This window comes from Tyto alba, unplaced genomic scaffold (assembly GCF_018691265.1).
Source record: "Tyto alba isolate M040663 unplaced genomic scaffold, T.alba_DEE_v4.0 Super-Scaffold_13, whole genome shotgun sequence".
NCBI classification, from domain to species: domain Eukaryota; kingdom Metazoa; phylum Chordata; class Aves; order Strigiformes; family Tytonidae; genus Tyto; species Tyto alba.
The window spans coordinates 28295041-28314434 of record NW_024881275.1 but is presented as its reverse complement, the minus strand read 5'-3'; the positions used below and the strand labels follow the sequence as shown (position 1 = coordinate 28314434).

The following is a 19394-nucleotide window of genomic DNA, read 5'->3' as shown; positions in this document are numbered from 1 at the left end:
TCTTCCTTTCTGATCAGTGTACCTGTAGAAGCCCTTTCTATTGTCCTTCACATTACTTGCCAAATAGCTTTCCTGATCCACCCATACATATCTGTACAGTGTCCCTGTATTCTTCCCAAGATACATGTCCCTGCTTCCACTGCTCATACATTTTCTTCTTACACGTTATTTTGATCAGGAGGTCTTCACTCAGCCATGCTGGACTCCTGCATTCCTTGACTGATTTCTTACACATGGGAACCAAAAACTCTTGTGCTCTAAGAAAAACATCAGCTGCCAGCTTTGTTCGTTCCTGTATCCCTGAGGACAATTTCCCAGAGGGTCTCATAAACGAATTTCTGGAGTTTCACTCTCCTAAAATTCAGGGTCTTATTGGCTGATAGTTCAATAAAGATTCAATACTATGGTGAGTTTGGCAGATTACTTAATTGGATATCTTTATTTCTAGTCTTAGAGAAATTAAGAGTTTACCAGAATTTCTGGAACATAATAGAAATGGGGAAAAAAGTACATTATCCTCTTTACAATGCTATTGCAAAGCTCAGTCAGTTAGTATTTCAATACTCAGTAATAAGCCTAAATTACTACATAAATATTAAATAGAACCATTTAATTTCTTTCACTGTTTCTCTTACCAGTGTCACAACTGAATTCTTTTTCATTGGTTTTGAACAGATGACTGATTTTACTGAGTGAAGCAAAACAAGAGCTAGCATTCATCCAACATCCCACTGCTGCTTGTTGTGGCACACACGCTCTTGATCATGTTATATATTTCTGGCTAAATAATCTCCCCCAGTATTAATTCTGAGGCTATATCCTTGTCCAGAATATTAAATTTTGTGATAATTTGAATTGCTTGTGTGTAATAATTAGCTTGTAAGGATCTGACCATGAGTTAGCCCATGACAAATCCAGCTATTTAGATTTTCAAAAGGTGTGGAGGCATGACTCAAGCCATAAAAAAGTGCTTTAAACCTGGCACAACACTGGCAGATTTACCCCTAGATGATTCAAGGCTAAATGTTGCTATCTTTTCAAGTGCTTATTTTTCAGTGTTTGTTTCCCATACTTTAAAACATAACCTTGCTTATTTATACACAGCTGCCGCAGCATGATTTGTTCCGGCTTCAAGATTTGCCTCTCTGTTCATGTGTTCCTGGATGCAGCTACCTTTACAAACAAATGCTGGCATAGCATAAGTGGCTTCTAAAAGTTAGTTAAACAATTGGTGTTTGTTCAGTGAACTTTGCTGTCAGATTTTTTCTTGTTCTAGGCAAAGAATCATTTATATGTGTCGTCAATTAGGGGTGTATATGCAAAGGACAATTTGGCAGCACCACTCTTCTTGCTTTACCTTTTCATCTTTACCTCTTTCTCTGTCTATAGCTATTCCTCTTTCAAGGTTTCATAACAAAAAAACACCCAATCGTCCTTCTTTTCAGTGTGCCTGTGGTTAGTTTTCTGAAATCTGGGATTATTTTCTAGTTTTATCTTGGATTTGAGTAAAGGAGATACTTTTTAAATACTTATAATGTAGCAGCAGCACAACCCTCCAAAAGGCTGAAAGGACTAGTGCTAGACTTTCTCAAAACATTTTAAAGTTTACAGTTACTTCTCTTTCTGTAATTGAGTATTCTTGCACTAGAAAAAAATAACCTTTTAGAGTGATGAATCTTACTAGATACCATATCTGCAGCTTAATCATCAGGTCTCTCAGTAAATATAGCAGAGTTTAGTGGTGAACTGGGATCTACCATCAGTCACTCCTTAATGCAATTGAGTACAAACAGTGAAAGCGAAACCACTGTTTTCTTACACCAGAATCTTAGGAGACAATTTATAGATGGAGTGTAAGGTGTAGTTCAAACCTACTTAACATTTTTTACAAGTCTTCTTCCATTATTGCCATTGACATGTGACAATTTTGTTCTCAAAACAAAGAAAAAAATGGTAGGCACATGAAAAAACCCAACCCTTCAGTGAGACCTCTGTAGAGATCCCAGAGGCAAACAGGCAAGTGTAAGATCATTTAAAGACACAAGAAAAGCCTCAGGAGGAAATAAATAATTTTCCAAGAATGGCTATTTGAGTTGGCACATTCAGATTAATGAAACTAACAAAATTGCACCAGGGCACCAGTAATCACTAGTATGTATATTCAGCCATGTCAGATTTCTCTTACACTTTAAGATCCAAAGGCTAGTGTATATGTAGGATAGCAACACACAAATAGATGAAATAGATAAAACAATAAATATTTTCTGTTCTGAAACTATGTCTTATTTGAAATCATTCTCAATGGCATGTAAAATAGGGCATTACTCTAGGTAATATGAATAATATGTCTCCAAAACATTGATAGGATTTATTGTTCTATCCATTAAGTATTGGCCTAGCAGAGCTAGAGATGAGCATCTTTCATTCATGGGAAAGGCATTATATAAGCAGCAGTGCCCCCAAAATCTTAACTCATCTGCAGTATGCAGAAACCGTTTATTGAACACAGGAGTTTTGCTAAGGGTGATAGCTGAGGTAACTGGATTTGTGGCATATTTCTGTTCACCCGGATGAAATTAAGCCTTCAGTGTAAAGGTTTTGTAGTATTTTTGCATTATATTGATATAAAAAGTGCATTAACTATAGCTGTGTTACATATCTATAGAATATATATCCAGCTCACTGGGAGTCTTTTTAAAATTGGAATTTATCTTGGTGTTTGAAAAAAATATTGGAAATAACAATGAATAAGATTGCACCCTGAAGGAGATCAAGGGCTGATTTCTATCCTCAGAAGAGCTCTTCAAAGACTTTCATCCTTTATGCTGCCAGCATGCTGCTCCATTTGCAAAGTAAAATCTCCACGCAGCTCTCCAGCATCTGATGCAGCCTGTGCTTTTATGCACGCTGAAGAATAAAGGGGAAGGGTAACATTTTGTTTTGCCTATAAAAGAGGGGAAAAGGAAGTAAGTGTCTGTGGCAAAAATAGAGTAAATGGTGCTTAAAGCAAAGAGCTCAAAGCCTGGAATCAATCTATCTGTCTAAAATACTTCATCAAGATATATGCTACTCACCTTTATGAGTTAATATTTATTATAGCTGTTTGCCAGTAACAATATTATTGTGTTATGAAACTATAAGCAAGAGGACTGCATGACTCAAAAGCTTTTTGGACACATTCAAACAATACTTTCTCAGGTTATCTGTAAATGGCAGGTGGGAACTGTCGGCATGGTTCAGACACGGATAATGAAAAACTTTAAGATTGTTTGCCACAATGCAAGAACTCAGGACATTAAATTAAGTTTATTCCTGCATACAAGGAAGCCCAAGTATATGATCATGAGATCACAACCACAGACAAAACACATCTTCGGATAGAACTTTGATGTCAAAGGTCTGAATTGAGTTGCTTTACCGTGTACCTAATTTCCAAATGCTTAAAGTCCTTGCTGAATTGGGACCTAATTCAGAAGTCTGTAAATATAAAGAAAGGATTTGCAAGCTAAGGAAAAGCCTGTACTGTTTTATTTCCCACAAAAACTTTATAATGTGTGACGTTTTATGAAAAAATAACATTAAGACTATTCTTTTAATTGGGAAGACATTCAAGTAAAAGTAGATACCCAATCACGCAAGATGAGAAATACTTTGTCAATTCAGTTAAGTCAGTCTCACAGGAAGCTTAGTACTTTACAGGTTCTAGTGTGTGTTTTTTTTTTATTTTTCTGCACTTCATACTAGGTTACAGCATAAGTCACAAAATTAAGTTTAAAATTTAGTTTATTTTTCTATGCTAGGAAATCTCATATTCAACAAAAAGGACACTATAGGTCTAGTCTCAGATTTCAGAAGAGGAGGAGACAAACGTTAACCACCACATTTTAATGTATTCATTTTTATTGCCTTTGTGAAGCAATACGAAATCAGTTGGCAGAGATCACCAAGTGAGTAATATAAATTAAATAAAAGTTAAAAAGCATTAAAACAAATACTCAAAGTAATGAAAGCAATATGAACAAACTGAGGTAAATATAGTAGAATTATTTCGAGAGACATTATAAGTGAAGTCTAAGGTAGATTGCCTTATGTTTACCATGAGGAAAAATAAAGGAGTTGGCAGATTCTACTCAAATTGATGACTTCAATACAAACAAAGGTAGTCACAAAAAAACTGAGATTTTAGTATCCCTTCTCTAATTTTGAAGAAACTTTCAAAAATCAGAAATTAAACTTTAAAGAATATCCTAGCAGGCCCTAAGTTTGCTCTATTTCCCAATTACTTTTCAAAGAGCTGGTAATATAATTCTTCAGTGCTTTTCTCTTTTTTCTTTCAAAAACTTTGATTCCTTTTATTAGTACCTGTAAACCAGATGTTCTGCACTTACAAAAAGGACTGCCTTTGTAGGGCCCTGATATTCTCATGAAACAGGACATTCTAATTCAGGGAACATTCACATACTAAGGACTATTCTGAGCTCCTTCTCCAAATTCTTGTCCATACTTCCCTTTACAAAGATTGCTTTGAGAATATAAATTAATCTACACCAAATAAAAAATTTGCATAAGAGGAGCTAGCATAGGAAACATTGTTAGAAGATGTAGCCCCCTGCGAGTGAGAGACTCTAAAGCTGCACTCTTTATGCTGCTCCATCCCAGCCAGAACGAAAGGTGGAAGCAGGCCTTTGGGATGCTCCTGCCTAGGCAGCAGATGTGTATTTAAGCTTTTTATTTCACAAAAGCACCACTGAATCACTTTGCTCAGGGGAGGGTCTGAAATCTTTAGACTGGGCCTTTGCAATTATGTTCAGTTTTATGAGCCAGATCAATAATATAAGGGAAGTCTGGCACAAACTTACCTGAGCACTTAGTATGACAAAGAGCTCTATAAAGAAATGCTGGCATGACTCTGCAAATCAGCTGGAGCCAGTAAGTCATCATTTCTGTTCGAAGAGCTTAGTATTTCCTGTCATCAAAGAATGAAAACATCTTTAGGACGCATTAATCACCAATTCCTTGCTATGTCCTACACCCCTACAACGGCAAGTTTTCACCTTCAAAGAAAAAGGATGAGACATATAAAACCAAACCAAAAATCCAGTGATATGCTTTATTTTGGGAAATCTGAATAGGGTTTCAAAGAATTAATTCATGAAGTCTGTGTATCTTGCATTTTGTATGAATAAGGAAAATCCCTCAACATGACAATACATCTAGCCTTTGTAGAAATAGTGAGACATCAATTACCTAAATCTATTTTCATAAAGAAGTCGGTAGATCTACTTATAAAACATGGTAGTACTTTAACCCAAAGGTGGCAGAATCATGTCTTACAATATATATTTTCATAATTTAAAGTAGCGTTAAGACAGTTCCACTTAACAAAGGAATGCTTCATTAAAATGTCCCTGAAATACAGCACAGATTTGGGTCCAAATTCTACCAGTTGACCTATGCAGATGGATCTCTTGCAGGTCTCCTGTATAAACCTGTTCATCCAGAGATGCTGGGCAATGTTCACATGCAGTGGGTATGTGCTGCAAGATACAGCTCATTGTAAGACACGCCCAAGCTTAAGCTTGCGATTATATGTTATGAACCCCACTGAAATCATCATCTTATTCAAGTACACTGGAGTTCAACAAGGTTCCAACAACAATCAGCAAGTCTGCTCGGCGTTCTTCATTAACACTGACTGACTGTACTATTCATGGCACTCACCCCTTGGAGGTTGCCTTACTCTGGCTCCCCGTTATCCTGAGACAGTAACTCCTGGGGGTTACCCAGGAGCTGTCACCGTTCCACCGCCAAAACTCCCTCGGCTCTAGACAGGGAAAACTTTCTCATCCCAGCAACAGCCTGTGTTTGTTCTCGTTTGAGCTGTAAGTGCTTGCCAAGCTCTATTACTGTTCACCAGGGCAAAGGGTGTACGAAGCCCCGCATCCCGGGTCCTTGCGGATCGGCTTTAAAAACCCCTCTGGTCTGAGGGAGAGGGTTTTCCAGAGCGTTTCTTTCGCTTCGCTTCCCACAGCGTGTAACCCCGTGACCTCAGCCTCTTCGGACCCTGCACGGAGGGACTTGGCCCCCCTGGGACTGACGGCACGTGGACCCACCGGCTCCTGCCCGACAAGCGGGGCGACAGGGATTGCAGCCAGCCCCGAACGCACCAGGGTGCCCCGGCCCACAGGGCGGACCCCCACTCACCCCACCAACGCTCTAGCGGGCAAAGCACTGGCTTCCCGGGAGCAGCCGCGACTCTCCCCCGGGCGTCTCAGCCAGGACCGGCGGCCGCCCGGGGTCGGCGCCGCTCGGAGGGCCGGCAGACCGACAAGCCCGTCCGCACCGCAAGGGGACTGCGCGCTTTCTTTCCGCCCCACCCCTCGCCAGGATTAGCCCGAAACCCCCACTCCGCGCCGCCGGACCGGGAGCTCCGCCCCTAACCCCGTCCCGACCCGCCGCGGGGACGGACAACACCGCCCCCCCCCCGCCCTTCCCCGGAGAAATGCGCAGGCAGACGTGAGAGGCGCCTCGTTCCCCAGGCCGGGCGGGGCGGGGCCGCGGCGGGAGGCGGGGCGTGCGGGGGGCGGGCAGCCGCGCGGGGGGCGGTGCTGGCGCGGCGGCAGGAAAGCCGCGGGGTGGGGGGGGGGGGGGTCGCGGCAGCCCACGGAGCGCACAGCGCCCACAGCGTCGCCGGCAGCAGCGTGGAAGCGGCTCGGCCGGGTGTCAGCGGCGCCGTGCGGCTCGGCTGTCGCCTGTGAGTTTCACGTGATTCGCGTCAGCCCGGGCGCGGGGACTGCGGGGCGCGGAGGAGGATGAGGGAGTGGGAGGTGGTGGCGGTTTTCCCCAGCCCCGCGTCGGGGGCTGGTCCCGGACCCTTTTCCGGGTGCAGGGTTCCCCGCGCCCCGGCCGGCGGCTCGGCGTTCACCTCCCCCGGGCGGCGCTCACCCTTCCCCGGCACACGTGCCGCGGCGCCGCTCTCCGCCGGGCGGGCCGCGCTCCCCGAGGCGCGGCGCCTCCCCGCGGGTGCCTGAGGGACGGGCTGCCGGCCGCGGCACGAGGGGGGAAACTGCCTGGAGGCTGCTGGAAGGCCGCGGCTGTCCGGCTGCTGGGTTCGGCTCTCCCCGCTGCGGTCTGCGGCGGCTGTGGGGCTGCGGCGCGGGGCAAGGCAGGGGGAGAGCCCCGTCCTGCCTGCCCCAGCCCCGGCAGAGCTCTGCCACCCTCTGACGCGGTGGGCGCATCGAGGTCTCCCTCAGAGCCTCCCATCCCTCCGCCCGCCAAGGCTTTGTGTCCTGTGTAAGGGGAGGTGGGAGAGGCGAGCTCTCCCGGGGCGCCGGCGGGCGCGCTCCCCTCCCGCCAAAGTTTCCTGCGGCGTTCGGCGCCGTCAGTCCTCGCACCACCGGCGCGGCGGGAGGGAAAGCGCGGCCGGCGCCGGGTCGGGCGGAGGGAAGCGGGGCGGCCGTCCCGGGGGCCGGTTCCTCTCGCTTGTCGTGGGATCCGTCTTAAAGGGCCAGCGGCGGCTCGGGAGCGGTGTGCCTGGGCGGAATCTCGGCCGCCGGCTGCGGTGATGGGGAAGATGGCTGAACGCGGCGGGGCCAGAGCCCCTTCGGACTTCGGCGCTGCTCTGTTGAGGCTGTTGTTTTTTCATCTTTAGACGTCCAGCCATGGAAAGTAATCAAGTGTTGACATTTTGTTAGTCTTGACTTCCAGCTGTTTTGGGCTGTGGTGGCATGGTTCCTATTAGTCTCTGGGAGTGGCTTTTTTTGCCTTTTTTTTTTTTTTAGGCCTCCACTGCTCATGCTGTTCATTCTTTTAAAAACTCCCGTATTAGGTCTTATGCATTAGTTTTGAAAGATGTATGCTTTATGTGTCAGTCTCACGATTTTGATTTGCACCTGTTTTTGAACATACTAGGTAGCTATTCACTTAACAGTGCATGGCCATGCAGTGGGAGTTGGCAGATGAACGGGTGGATTCCAAGCCACTCTAGGACGATAAAGCCATTATCAGTTCTTGGACTGTCTTGTGGACCACTAACAAGGAGATGCGGCTTTGACAAGTTGGTGTGTTTTACCGTAGACTATTTTCAGATTGCCTACTGTAGGCTTGCAGATGAGCGTTCTTACGGGTTTCAGTAAAAAGGAGAAATCACTGGCTTTAATGAGAATTCTAAAGCTACTTATTAAAGACTAAGTGTTTGTTTGATCTCATAAGAAGACAGGCATTTTAATATTTCTCATCTCTTCATGATATGTCACTTGATATGAATAAGCCTTTTGTTTCCTTTTTGTTTTGGGGTACTCTTTCTGTGTCTTTACTGGTGTTCCACTGTTAAAAGCATTAGTAGTAAGTCTAGCTGTTAGAAAATTACAGTTCAATCCCAAAATCTTAATCAAACTTTTTTTTTTTTTAGATTATTTATGTCAGACTCTTATTTATGTCTTGTCCTGTAGGTCTGAAATCAGGTTATAGTTTTAAAAAATAACTTTACTGGAAGATTGATACGTGTTTGTTGACCAGTGATTGCAGAAAAAATGAAAAGCAGGTTGAATTTAATCCTCACATACTCAGCTAGGTTCTTTGATGTGGTGATCCTATCACTGGTGCAGATGAAAATGAAAAATCTAAAAGGTAAGAGCTACAGGTAGCCAAAAGTGAATATAGATGCACAGCCCTTCTTTTGACAAATGGAGGCAGAGGTCTGCACAAGCATGTGTGCAGGCAGGATCAAAATAATCTCAGAGATCTGATCCAAAATACAAAGCCACCATTTTGTTGCTTTATCTGCTTTCTTGTCAAGTGAGATAACCTCCAGGCTGCTGAGTGTCAAATAAAACAAGATAGAATTGAATCTGCAGTTCTGGAAGTTATTTCCCTGCATGTGACTGATACCACAAAATGTTCAGTTTGAGAGTTTTCTTCTTGATTCCTTACATATTGATCCTTAGGAACTATGGTGTAAGATGCGTACGTATTGAAGACAAAAACTTATTTTCAGCATATTGCTTCCATTTTACATGTAGTCATGGCTCAAAGGGAGCCAAGAGGTTGCAGTTTGTTCCGCAGTCCTCATTTTACAGATTGACAGAAGTATCCACATTGAATACTCAAGAACAATGGCATATACAATGAAATGTATATTTAAAAGTAATTTTAAAATCTGTCAGTTTTGCATTTAACACTTAATTGGATCAGACCATTACTGGTGATACTTGAGATGAATAAGTCTCCTGGGATGCTTACACGTATAATAGTACTATCCAAAATTACAGCTATTAATACAAACAAAGATTTGAAAAGAATCGCAAATCAAGCCAAAGAAGCTAGAAAAATTATTTTTGGTTTATACTTGAAAACCGTTTGTAACAATTAGGGTGAAATACTTTATTGAGTAGGTTATTCTGTGTCTGATATATTCTGTATGGTAGGTTATACAATATTAGTTGTCTTCTGTCTTGAAAACAATATCTGGTACTGGCTGATCTGAGCAAATTGTTGCTAGAATGGTTTACCAGTCGGGTGTAGAATGGCAATTTGGGTAGTCAAAGTATTCAGAATAATTTTTTAAAAAAATCTCTAATTGAGACATTATATTTCAGACTAATGTTAATGTGACAGAAAGAAACATTGGACATTCTGTAACTAATGAGCATAGTTGAAGTTCTGTTTTTACATGCTGCAGAACTCGGATCAGTCAAATAATCAAATGAATAGAAGAAGTTTTCCCAAGGCACAACTAAGTATTTTCTGACTACATAAAACTAGTTTGGAAGGAAATAGAACCATTAAGAGATTTAATATTTGTAGGATAGTGCATGGTAGCTTTTTTTTTTTTTTTTTCCTCCTTTTTATTTGTGTTTTTCTCCCTTTTGTTTTTGCTTTTTTTTTTTTTCCCTCCCTGTTTTTTTTTTTTTTTTTGTAAGGCAGTGAGAACATAAAGAATTGACATGCTCTAGGCTACTGAAAGACAGTGAGGATCTGCAACATACTCCTTAATGAATAATCCCCCTTCATTTCTTTGTGATAAGTGGAGTACTCTTTTGAATGTCCTTTCAATCTTATGTGTACTCAGATTCAGTTTTTTCCAGTTGGCCGAGGTAAGGAGCAGAGGGTATTATTTATATACTGCCCAGGGATGTGGAATTAAACTAAAAGTATTTTTGAAATAGTGATTCAACATGTGCTTATGGAAAGATCTAAAAGTCTTTGTTGAAAAATATTTTGATTCACTATCTCCTAATTTTTATGGGTTGTTGTGTTAAATATTTCAGTGCAATTTTCTAAATTTGCTATTAGAAGTATGTGGGAATGAAAGTGTGGAGCTCTTTTTGTGTGTTAAGATTATGATAAATTTCTGGAAGCTGAAGGTGAAATCAAGTAAGATTACGAGGTATAACTTGTGACCATGTGAGCAAAGAACAAGTACTGACAAAAGTAGTGTAGGTATAATTAAAAAACAAAATCTGTGGTTAGTGCTGGCTTTTGAAACTTACTGTTCTTCAGGTATATATCTAAAATTTTTGGGTTTATTACTGTTGTTTTTGCTAAACACAAGTTGCATAGAGACTCTTTTTCATCTCTATGCGAGAATGTGAATGAAATGTAAAAGTAGCCTCTAAAGTGATACATGCAGATTATCTGTGAAGAGATGCCAAAAAAAAGCAAGCTTTTCTGATTTGTTTAATAGAAACAAACTGCCCAACCTCCATCTAAGGAAGGTGTTTAGCAGTTGTTAGTTGGAAGAGCTCTGTTTTAACAGTACTCCATGCACTGTAAGCACTTACCATACTTTTTACAGTAAGGGGTTTTCTCACTTTCCCACCACCCCTCAATGTATTATATTATTGTTAAAGTACTCAGTTAGAGGAATCCATTTTATGCAAAGAAAAAAGGTGTGTTTTGGTGAAACCAAAATACAATAAATAATAATCTGGGCTATTCCTGCTGCAGTGAAGTTCCTACATTTTATGTAACAGATGTCACTTGGCAAATCGTTTGTTTTAAGATATCACGGTTCTGCAACAGCCAAACAGGATGTGTAACCAAATGAAGTGAAAGAGTCTAAAGTGCAGCAGCTCAGCGTGGATCACTGGATAGAAGGAATCATGACTTTTATTTTGAACAAAAACAATTTCAATAACTCATATTTGTTACCTCATAGATTTCTTTCATCCTTTCAGAACTGTGCTTTTGCAGTCCTACATTTTTGAAGATAGAACAGATGGGCATTCCATCAGTCGGTCAGGATTACTTGCAATGACAAGGGGAACAAGGGATGCTGGCTATCAAGTGCTCATCCTTTCGGGTTATTCCTTGACTGGTAGTGATGTTACATGATCTTTGCTGTATTTATGTTCCCTTTTGACAAAGAATGCCGAGGGTGATGTTGAGTCAAACCACATATTTGCAGTTCCATATGTGTGATATGGTCTCGCACTCCAACAGTGCCTGCCAGTGCCTTTCTGTTACCAGTATTCTTTCTTGGATTTTATGACTCCACTTGATCTCTTTATTTGCAGCAGGTGTGCCATTCTTCTTACTCCCACTCTGCTGTTTTAATCTGTGCTGGTGTATATTCATGGTTGTGGTGTACTAATACAACATTTATTATATTCATCTCTGCAAAAGAGGGGTTTGATAGTCTATATAAAGTTGATAGTCTATATAAAAATCATCTATCTCTCCGTCATGGTCCCTAGTGTGTAGGGTTAATCAAGACTTAAATAACTTTAAAAAAAAAAAAAAATTAGCTTCTGACACTCCCATTGGGTGTTGCAAGTGGCCTACTTGGTTTCAGCCTTTTGTGTTCATGTATGCCTCAGGTCTTTCATGCTTAGGAACAAAAAGGGATTATGAAGAAATGTTTACTTAAGATTTGTGAAACATTTCACTTTCTGTTTTTGTAGGCACAGGAGTAGATTAACCCTAGAGGGCTGCTATAAAGCTATGGATGGTTTGTTTTGCTTTTATTATCCCTTCCACCTAGGTATACAAATGAGTTTTTTGTTAGCTATACATTTGCTTTCTGTTGCAGGCCTATAAATAATGTCTTTCAACCCATATGATAAAGCAGTTTATCTTAGGATATCATAATTTTTTTTCTGTCTTGTTTCAAAAATGTCACTCTAATTTCCAACCTTAATTATTCACGACTTTCATATACTCATTTGTTCTTGTTTGTTATCATTCAGTAGCTTAATTCTTAGTTCTTCTCCTGTGATTGGTATATACTTCGATTTTATATAGAGAGAGCAATCATGCTTACCTTTAGACTTCATGTTGCTAGGCTGAACAATCCAGGCTGTCTTTTGTCTCATTACATACCGGGAAAATTAAGAGCTTGTTGGGTTTATCTTAGAGACGACTGAATGGTGACCTCATTGCAGTCTACACCTTCCTCAAGGAGGGGCAGTAACTGGGGAGGATCTCATCTCCTCTCTGGTGACCAGCAACGGGACATGAGGAAATGGTGTGAAGCTGTGTCAGAAGTTCCGACTGAACATTGGAAATTCTTCACTGAGAGGGTTGTCAGTTGCTGGAACAGGCTTCCCAGGGAAGTGCTCACAGCACCAAGCCTGTCAGAGTTCAAGGAATATGTGGATGACGCTCTTAAGTCGTGTGGTTTAGTTTTAGGTAGTCCTGTGAGGATCAGGGTGTTAGACTTGATCATTATGAGCCCCTTCCAATTTGAGATATTCTGTGATTCCAGTAACCCTTTCTCCTACTGCCTACAGTTTGAACACATCTTTCTTGTGCATTGTGACTGGGACTGTACTTGGTGTTGTACATGAAGACAATGACACTAATACAAGCAGATCTGTAATGGAGAGAAGTTGAAATTACTAAGTACCCCTTAAAATTGCTTTTTATTTTTGCTATTTGTTATTTTGAGTACATCATAGAAGCTGTGATCATGTAATCACCTGATGCATCTGTTTTTTCCAGCTGATAAACTTGTAGCTAAGAGTAGACAGTCCCAAAGTAATTGACATAAAAGCAGAAATTAAAAAAATAATTTTGTTACTTAGATTCTCAAGATTACTCATATATTTTCTGTGGCACTCTGATCTTCCTGTGAACGAGCAGTACCTCTTCAAGCCCTGTTTCAGCAGATTCTGTAGGTTCTCTCCTACATTTTGTGCCGAATACTAAGCCTGTATTTTCGGTACAGTCTCAGTTAATGAAACTATCACTTTACTCTTGTTTCAATGCTAGGTACAGTTGTATTTGTTTAACAACACGTACTGATTTTTTTTTTTTATCTTCCAATCCAGTTTCTTTGCATTTAATAGCTTTCCATGTTGTAATATGGATGAAAATACAGTCAATTCCAGCCCACACACCCCCCCCCCCCCCCAACCCCCTGACGAGCTCTATTGCATTTTCTTTTACCTGGGGGGAAGGATCTTCTATTTCATCAAAGAAAGGTGGTATAATCTGCCAAGATTATGTAAGTAAATTAATATTTCACTACTTCTGCTACTCCATTTTTCATTTTCCTCTGTCTAACTATTCTTTACTTCAGAAGCTGTTCTAGTTTCCCTACTCTTTGATTCTGTTTTATTAAAAGCACCTTTGGTGAAACTAAAATGACTTCATGTACAGGTATGTAGATGTTAAGTAGAAGTAGCTCCAGCCCTGTACACTGAAAAAGGCTGTCTGATGCTTCCCACAGTAAGTTTCTGAGATCTGTACCTTACAACATTGACAAATAATTAATTATTGGTGGTGAAGTCTTCTATATCAGTGTTGAGGTGTTGTGTTGCTGTGAAGAGAACAGAGGGACCCAGAAGCTAAGATTAGAGGAGAACTTGAGGAGAAGTAGGTGAACTGAGGAGAAGAGGAGGAATTGAGATGAGGTTAAGTCTGCTGAAGCAAGCCAGTGTGGAGGGAAATGTGGCATCTGTAGATACTGTTGGGACCATGAACCAATGGAGATGTAAAACAAGGAGAGGGAGAAATCCTGTGAAGTCTGGGGATGGACTGACAAGGATGTGGATCGGGTGGGGAACTGGAAAACTAGAATAGGGGATGGGCTTATATGAACTGTTAGCCAAAAAAATGAAGTGAAAGACTAGAAGATGAAGATTAGGCTAATGTGAAGTGAGGTAGAAGAGAGGAGACAGGAAAGACAGACAGGAATGGGTCATGTATTTGACGTGTGTTGCAGCAAATGTGTTAGTTCTCATGTCTCTGTTAACAGGTAATTAAAAGATTACATCAGTAATTATTGAGTGTAGTTAGATGCTTTGTTCCATGAAGTTTATTAATGTGCATTCATAATCCAGCATCAGTGATACACAATTTTACTTACCACATTCATCCACATCATTCCAGAAAGCCATAGCCTTTTCTTTTAGAAGCAGATACCCATCAGTCATCTAAGATTCCTCCCTGTACCCCTTCCCAGCTGAGTCAGCTCTATGTCAAGCTACCCCTTTACATCTGTTCAGGTACTGAAGTTGGTTGTAGTCCAGTGTTTTATCCATAACAGTGCTTATTGCTTTGGGACCATTTCTGGTTCTGGAGTGCCAGTGATTACTTTGCTTTACACATCAGCTTCCTTTAATAGAGTTATTTTCTCCTTGAAACTTATTTCTGGGCCCTAAAGCTGGATGTTTTCAGGAGTGAAGAAAAGGAACTTGAAAACTGATCAAGTCAGCCTTGCATGCTCACAGCAGTCCATTTAAAGAGGAGGAGAAAAAAACCCCTAGCATTCATTAGAAGTCAGCAGTGCTGTGTTGCAGACTTCTGTGCTATATTCTTTAGTTTTCTGTGGATTATTTATATTCAGACTGGTTAAATACATAGAATCTTTGAATCATAAAATGGTTTGGGTTGGAAGGGACCTTAAAGATCATCTAGTTCCAACCCCTCTGCTATGGGCAGGGACACCTTCCACTAAGATCAGGTTGCTCAAAGCCCCATCCAACCTGGCCTTGAACCCTTCCAATGGTGGTGCATCCATAACTTTTCTGGGCAACCTGTTCCAGAGTCTCACCACCCTCACAGTAAAGAATTTCTTGCTTATATCTGAACAAAATCTATTCTCTTTCAGTTTTAAACCGTTACCCCTTGTCCTATCATTATAAGCCCTAATAAAGAGTCCCTCCCCATCTTATCTGTAGGCCCCATTTTAAGTACTGTAAGGCCACTATAAGGTCTGCCCTGCGCCTTCTCTTGTTGCTGGCTGAACAACCTGAACTCTCTCACCTGTCTCCATAAGGGAGGTGCTCCTGCCCACTGATCATTTTTGTGGATCTCATCTCGACCTGCTCGAGCAGGTCTATGTCCTTCTTATATTGGGGCCACCAGAGCTGGACACAGTTTTCCATGTGGGGTCTCACGAGACTGGGGTAGAGGGACAGAAACGCCTCCCTTGACCTGCTGGCCATGCTCCTCTTGATGAAGCCCAGGATCCAGTTGACTTTCTGGGCTGTGAGTGCACATTGCTGGCTCATATTCAGTTTTCCATCCATTAATACCCACAAGTCCTTCTCTGCATAGCTACTCTTCATCCACTCATTGCCCACAGCCTGTATTTGTGCTTGGGATTGCCTCAACCCATGTGCAGAACCTTGCACTTGGCCGTATTAAATTTCATGAGGTTTGCAAGGGCCTACCTCTCAAGGGGTCCCTCTGAATGGCATCCATACCCTCCAGCATGTTGACCATACCGCACAGCTTGGTGTCGTTGGTGAAATTGCTGAGGGTGCACTCAATCCCACTGTCCGTATCACTGACAAAGATGTTAAGTAGTGCCAGTCCCAATACTGACCTCTGAGGAACACCACTCATCAGCACTTTCCACTTGGATGTTGAGCCATTGGCTACTACTCTTTGAGTGCAACTGTCCAGCCAATTCCTTATCCACCGAGTGGTCCAGTTGTCAAATCCATGTCTCCTCAATTTAGAGACAAGAATGTTGTGTGGGACAGTGTCAAATGCTTTGCTCAAGTTCAGGTAGATGATGTCAGTTGCTCTTCCTTTATCCACCAATGCTGTAAGTCTGTTGTAGAAGGCCACCAAATTTATCAGACACGATTTACCCCTAGTGAAGCTATGTTGGCCGTCACCAGTCACCTTATTTTCCATTTGCCTTGGTATCATTTCCAGGAGGATCTGCTCCATGATCTTGCCAGGCACAGAGGTGAGACTGACTGGCCTGTGGTTCCCTAGGTCATCTTTATATACCTTTTTCAAAATTCATCTGACTTTAATTCCTTTCACAAGCATGTTGTACCCTGAACTCAAATTTAGGAGCTGGATTGCATGGTACTAAGAATCCCAATCTCAGTATGGAAGAGATTAAGGATTTCTGGTAGATTTTAATGCATCTTTTTTATCCTGACTTAAAATAGCTTTTGCTTTCTGCTTGTTTACTGATGTTTGTATTGGAACAGTGTTAATATATTTTGATCACAATATGTATGTTAGAGTAGTCCTTCTAGAATAACTTTCTGTGATACCTAATTTTAGAGCACCTAGATATTCCTATAAAAGCTATTCCTCTATAACATAGCTTTTATTATGTGACAGTTGTAAGAATGTTAATTAAACAGTTATTTCTAATTTTGTTTTGTTTTGACAGCAAAGATGTGCTTAATACTTTTTTTTTCTTTGACTGTCCCATCCAGCCTTCTCCCTGTGAGATTAATCTAGAATCACAGGATGGTTCAGATGGGAAGGAGCCTTCAGAGATCATGTAGTATAACACAACCCTCCTAGTTAAGCAGGGTCAGCTAAATCTGGTTGCCTGGGACTGTGTTCAGTCAGATTTTGCGTACCCCCATGGATGGAGACTCCACACCTGCTTTGGGCAGCCTTTTTCTGTGTTGGACCACCCTCATAATAAGCAAGTATTTTCTTTTGTTCAGACAGAATTTCTTGCGATTCAGTTCATGCCTGTTGCCTCTTGTCTTATCAGTGGGTGCCGCTGAGAAAAGTCTGGCACTCTTTGCTTTTACCCTGCACCGATCAATCTGATACTTATATGTATTGATAAGGTTTCTCCACATCCCCAGCAAGCCTTCTCCTCTTCAGGCTATAAACTGTCCCACCATCCTCATATGGCAGATGCTGTAGTCCCTCAGTCATCTTTGTAGCCCTTTTCTGGACTTGTGCCGGTACGTCCATGTCTCTCCTGTACTGGGTTGTCCAGAACTGTACACAGCACTACAGGTGTGACTTCACCAGTACTGACTGGAAGCTGTTAGTGATTGCTGTTCCTCAGGCATATCAGGATGCCCCTGATTGCCTTTGCTGTGAGTGCACATTGTTCACCTGGTCCACCAGGGCCTTTACTGGAGAACTGCTCTCCAGCCAGTCAGCCCCTCAGCCTGTACTAGCTCATGGGGTTGTCCCTTCCCAGATGCAGAACTTAGTGTTTCCCTTGGTTGAACTTCATGGGGTTCATGTCCTCCCCATTCTCCAGCCTGTCAAGGTCCCTCTGGATGGCCACATGATGCTCTGGTGTATTGGTCACTCCTCCTAGTTTGGTGTCATCTGCAAACTTGCTGAGGGTGGACTCTGCCCCACCATCCAGATAGTTAATGAAGATGTAGAGTCAGAATTCAGTCCTGGGATACACCGCTAGTGGCTGCCCTCCAGGTGGACTTTGTGCCACTGATTGCTACAGTCCTTTCGAATGTGGCAGTTCAGCCAGTCCACCAAATGGTCTGTTTTTCTAGACCATATTTCACCAGTTTCTCTGTGAGGATGTTACAAGAGACTGTGTAAAATACACATATGTGGGTGACAAAGTCTGTTTAGTTAAAATAACATTTCTCCAAACTGGTGTGTTAAATGGCTATTCTGGAGATTCAGAGAGAGGGAGAAAGCTTATCTGGGGGTTCTGAGTCCACTTGCTGCCGCGTGGTAAGGGTCTGACTCTAGCAATGGCTTGAGGTTGTTTTTGCTGATAGTAGTTTTGCAGGCCTGAAAATGTGTTTCTTTAGGATGTGATCTCAAAATTTAAAGTGGGTTTAAATTGTTAGTCAGTAAGACAGAGTAATTTATCTGAAAATACCTTGTAATTCCTGTAAGAAATTGTCCGTATAATTTACTCAGGAAGGACAATTATCTGTTATATTTTTCATAAATCACAATCTATGATGGTAGTGGCAGTGAGTTGTTATGGCCTTTCTTTTGTGGAATGGACCTTGGTATCGTTATGGCCTTTCTTTTGTGGAATGGACCTTGGTATCTCTATCATGCGAAAGATGTTTAACATAGTTTGTATGAAAGAAAGATGGTAACTCTTACTGATGAGAATAATCTGTGTTTCTCTCTGTAAGAAGCCAGTATTACATAGCAGTGATTAGAAAGCAATCTCTGCAAGTGTCATCAAGCCGTGGGGTTCTTCCCAGACACACTCATTTCCAAGGCTCTCTTTCTTGGCATCCTTGGTTGTTGACCAGCACAGATATCTCCCAAAAACTGGCCTTTTAGTTCCACCCAGAGTGTCTGTTGTTCCCAAAAATACGATGGGCAGGTGGGACATGAGCATTGCTGTAACCCGCAGGTTGCTGACAGATGTCACTGCGGGCTGGTGCAATGCTGATTCTTGGGGAGGATGCCTATATCTGCTTTCTGCAAAACAGATGGAAAGCACAACTTGATGAAATACAGGTTGCTGAGCATAATGAGGAGTATCAGCTGAGAGTTTTGAAATTAATAATATAGTCTTCAGCACCTGGACCAGTATCTTTGCAGGGATCATTATAAACAAGATTGTCCATCTAGTGCCAAGATACATCTCTCTGGTTTCAGACAGGAACCTGGTGTGCATTGCTGTGTAAAGGTGGCCTAACAGTGGTTTGTAAGTGGTGTAACCTTGGACTCCCCCCTTACTATTCAGATTTATTAATGCTTGTGCCAGCACTGTTGGCCATTTCCACCAAAATGTGTATGGGTTTGAGCCCAAAGGGCAGCTGAGCACCACGCAGCCTTTCAATCATCTCTTCCCCTCTCAGAAATAGGAAGGAGAAAATGAAGCAAAAAGGCTCAGGAATCCAGCCAAGGACAGGGGGAGGTGGTTCACCCATTACAGTCATGGCCAAAGGACAGACTCAAAAAGAACAGTCTCTTTAGGGGAGGAAAAAAGAACATCACTTTAATTCAAACGCTAACAAAGACAACACTTAACAGGCAGAGTGGGACAGTGAGAAGCACCACCATATCCAAAAACACCTCCCCCCACCCTTCCCTTCTTCCTGTCCTTCATATCTTAACACACTGATGTTTTCAATTGTTGCTATTAGCATTCTTCTCATACCAAATCCCTTACTGAATCCCAGCTAGTGATCCCAAAATATCAAGATTCTGCAGTCCCAATCCTGGAAGTGAGAGCCTTGCCCTTCCTGGCTGCCCCTCCTCTATATAGTGAGCATGACGTT

At 42.0% G+C, this 19394-nt stretch overlaps 1 protein-coding gene across 7 annotated transcripts in view; it reads left to right on the top strand.

Annotated features, from left to right (window-relative positions):
* Nucleotides 1-6644: 6644 nt before the first annotated feature.
* Nucleotides 6645-19394, top strand: part of PAM (peptidylglycine alpha-amidating monooxygenase) — a 148094-nt gene continuing 135344 nt past the window's right edge. For all 7 annotated transcript variants that reach the window (XM_042787674.1, XM_042787673.1, XM_042787672.1 and 4 more), the window contains exon 1: nt 6645-6754. The gene's annotated coding sequence lies outside the window, so the exon portion shown is untranslated. The remainder of the gene's footprint in view (nt 6755-19394) is intronic.